The sequence below is a fragment of the Elephas maximus genome, chromosome 7, assembly GCF_024166365.1.
Source record: "Elephas maximus indicus isolate mEleMax1 chromosome 7, mEleMax1 primary haplotype, whole genome shotgun sequence".
Classification (NCBI taxonomy): Eukaryota; Metazoa; Chordata; class Mammalia; order Proboscidea; family Elephantidae; genus Elephas; species Elephas maximus.
The window spans coordinates 1,797,139-1,800,908 of NC_064825.1; the positions used below are offsets into that span (position 1 = coordinate 1,797,139).

General features: G+C 35.1%; 1 pseudogene; it reads right to left on the reverse strand.

Moving 5' to 3' along the window:
• Positions 1-1,573: 1,573 nt before the first annotated feature.
• LOC126078862 (olfactory receptor 2AK2-like) lies at positions 1,574-2,540 on the reverse strand (annotated as a pseudogene).
• Positions 2,541-3,770: the final 1,230 nt, after the last annotated feature.

Genomic DNA, 3,770 nt, shown 5'->3' on the forward strand with positions numbered 1-3,770 from the left:
GCTAAAAAAAAAAAAATTTTTTTTTTTTATTAGAGCTAAACGTGCCTAATTTATGGCCAAGCAATTTCAATTTAGGTATATGTACAAGAGAATAGAGTTCACGTGTCCTCAAAAAACACTTGTACAGGAAGCTTTATGGTAGTTTTATTCATTATAGTCAAACATTTCTGACATCAGAATGGAAATAATTATTCTAAGCCATATGATGGAATTCAGCTTTGTAATAAAAATGATGGAGACACTCAAAAATATGGTTAAACCTTTTAAACATGTTTAGGAAAAAAAGCCAGACATCAAAGAGAACTTATTTTCTGATTTAAAAGTTTCGACTCAATGGTGATGAGAAATAAGAGCTTCTATTTAATGGCGATAGAAGCCAGAATAATGATTGTAATTGTGGGCCCAAGGCATTAACATGAAAGGAGCATAAGAGATGATGAATGATGAAATGCTTCACCTGTGGTTTCCCTCAAGCTGTAATGATGACAGTTTCACACTTCCAGTTGTTAATTTCAAGTTTTAGCCCAATTCTGAAAGCTTCTTATTTCATAGTATTTCACATCCCATGTGTCCACAAAACTCAAATGTCTGCTTTCTCCCAGTCTCCTGAATCTGCCCAGTCTTTGCCTCTCCACTAATATCACCTTGGTCCAAGGTAATATCTTGTCACAGCTGGACTACTGCAATGGCTTTCTTCTGCCCACATCAGTTCTCTACCACAACTCTGCAAAGGTAGCCCATTGTTTTAGGTTCAAAGCCACAATCCTCACATCGATCTAATTTACACTGTAAGACCCGGCCCCAAAACATATACCTATTTTCTGTGTCTCACCAATTTACTCCTTGATCTTTTGTGACTATGCTGGGCATGTCCCCACCTCAGGGAATCCTCACTTGTTCTTTGCTCTTCCCAGAACATTCATCCACAAATATCCACTTGTCTCTCTTCCTCGACTCCTTTTAGTTTTTGACAAATGTTGCATTCTTGGTTCTCCCTTCTCTGTCTGACTTAACATTGCAAATATCCTTTGTTTTCCCGATTCCAATTTTCCACTTAGTTCTTCGTCATGGTGATTGATTAATACTTTTTGGTAAAAAACATACAGAGTTAAAGCATTAAAGCCCTTGTTCAATGAATGAATAAATAAATAAATAAGCGGTTGTATGCATTTTGCTCTATATTATAGTTTGGTCATCATATGTATTTTCCTGATATTATGTATTATATGGTAAATTATATTTCATGTGCATTTTATTTCAGAATATTAAAAAAGGTACTAAAAATTTGTTATGACATGGGAGCATTGTGTTGACCGGGATTAAATCTATTGCTTTAGAAGATAAAGTTGATAATGGCAACCATTCTCTTGCTTTTACACAGCAAATCCACCCAGTTCCAATAACAATGCTTTAGTTATTTCTGAAAAGTGGAGAAACCAAGGCATTGTTACATTTATTTATTTTGTAAACATTTCTTTGAGCTTACATCTCTCTAGACAGTAGGCTAATCAAATCATGTTGTTCAGTCTCAAACTATAAAGGGTTCTTAAAGTCATATTTTCTGTACAAATGTCTATTTTCCCAAAACTCTTTTCATAGCCCCCATGACCTCCTTATTCCTCAGACTGTAGATAAATGGGTTCAGAAGAGGTGTAATGATACTGTAAAACACCACCACCACTTTATCTTCCTCAGGGTAATGCAAGGTGTGTGGTCTTGCATTACCCTGAGGAAGATAAAGTGGAGAGAGCAGTCCCATAGAATAGGCTTGCCACAATCAGATGAGAGGAACACGTGGAGATGGCTTTTGTCTGCCCTTTACCTGAGCTCATCTGGTACACCACAATAAGCACTCAGGCATAGGAAGCCAGAATGGCCATGAATGGTAGTAGCAGAATGATAAGGACACTAAAGAGGACGGTATACTTATACTAGGAGGTGTCCTGACACACCAAAGGCATTAGAGATGGAACTTCACAGAAAAAGTGGTTAATGATCCGAGATGTACAGAATGGAAATTGAAATACATACAGTGTATGTATTAAAGCATTGATAGAACTACTGGCCCATGCACATGTGACCATGGACAAACAGATCATCTTGCTCATGAGCACAGGATAATGTAAAGGGTGACAGATCGCTACATACCTATCATAAGACATGAAACCAAGAAGAAGAGCTTCAGTTCCACCAAGGGTCAAAACCACAAAGGTTTGAATCTTACAACCTAAAAAAGTAATGGTCTTACTATTTGACAGGAAGTTTGCTGCCATCTTGGGTACTGTGGTGGAGATGTACATCATGTCAATGAAGGAGAGCTGACTGAGGAGGAAGTACATGGGAGTGTGGAGTGGAGTGTCCAGTCGGATGAGGTGGATCAGTATGATATTCCCCATTAAAGCCACTGAGAAGAGGCCCACAATGGTAACAAAGAGGACAGTGTTCATTTGGCCATATTGGAAAAAGCCAAGAAGTATAAATTCTGTTCCAAAAGTTTGATTTTCTGTCTTCATGGCTTAAATAAAAATAAAGCAGACAATATCTGAAAATTCAGTGTAAACAACATTGAATGTCCTTCAAAAGAAAACAAAATGATTATTAAATGCAGTAGAATTTCCTTGAATCACTTTAGGTGACTATTTCTGCCCTTGTTTCTATGCACTGAATCTGTGTCTGTTGAGCAATGGCCAATTTGAAAAAAAAAAATTTTATCTGGAAATAAACATTTAGATGATTTGCCAACATGAGTCTTTTCTCCCCTTTTAAATATCTTCAAGATGAGAGATTGGAGATGTGCTTACTTGGTATGAAAAAAAAAATCTTTCACTCCATTCATTTAAATAATTAAACATGACAGTGATGTTCAAATATGGTATAATATTCTTACAAAAAGAATTTCTTTCTCCATTTCTCAATTTTGAAATTATATTGGCTATAGGTTGTAATAAATGTTATATTACCATTTGTATGTCAGGAATACTACAACTCTTGTAAATGAATTGGTGATTATTTCTATAATATCTGTAATTGTATGTGGAAATTTGTTGCCCAGGCAAAAAACAAATATGCAAGACCTTTAAGAAGGGCTGGAGAAAGAAACATTAAAATGTTACGTTAGCAATTATTAATCTAAGTTTAACTCAAGGAACATGTCAAGAATGGCATTTTGAATTTGACTTGGTCCTTTTATATTAATAGGGGAAATTTACATTTAAACTGCACTTGGATGAAATGTCAGTTAGTAAAATGTTATTACTTGCTCCTCAGTTGAGATATGGAGTCAAAAGGTATTGATGCCCCATTAAAATTTGAAAGTTTTAGGTAATTGTTATTACAAATATTGCTCAACGAAGTTGAGAAATTAAAATTATTTTCAGTAAAAACTAGTCAGCTTTAATATAAAGTGTGACAAATATGAAAATTAATTGACAATACCAATGGTTGATTATACATACATGCAAATATAAATACAATTCTAGCATATAGAACTCAATGATCTATCATAAAGTTTTATTTATTGTTGACCTGACTATACTTGGTTCAAGGTGCAGTCACTTATGCTAAGCCCCATATCAGCAAACTAAACCTAAGTCTAGTTCCTACAAATGCCTGACCTTCCCAGAAGCCAAAATGTGAGTTAACCAATTAAGACTTGCCTGCTGAGCTTAACCAAGTTCAAAACGTTCCATTAATCCCATCCCCATCACCAGAACTGTTAAAAACAAAATTTTTACAAAATTAAATTTGTATAAGAACTCATAACCTGTAGT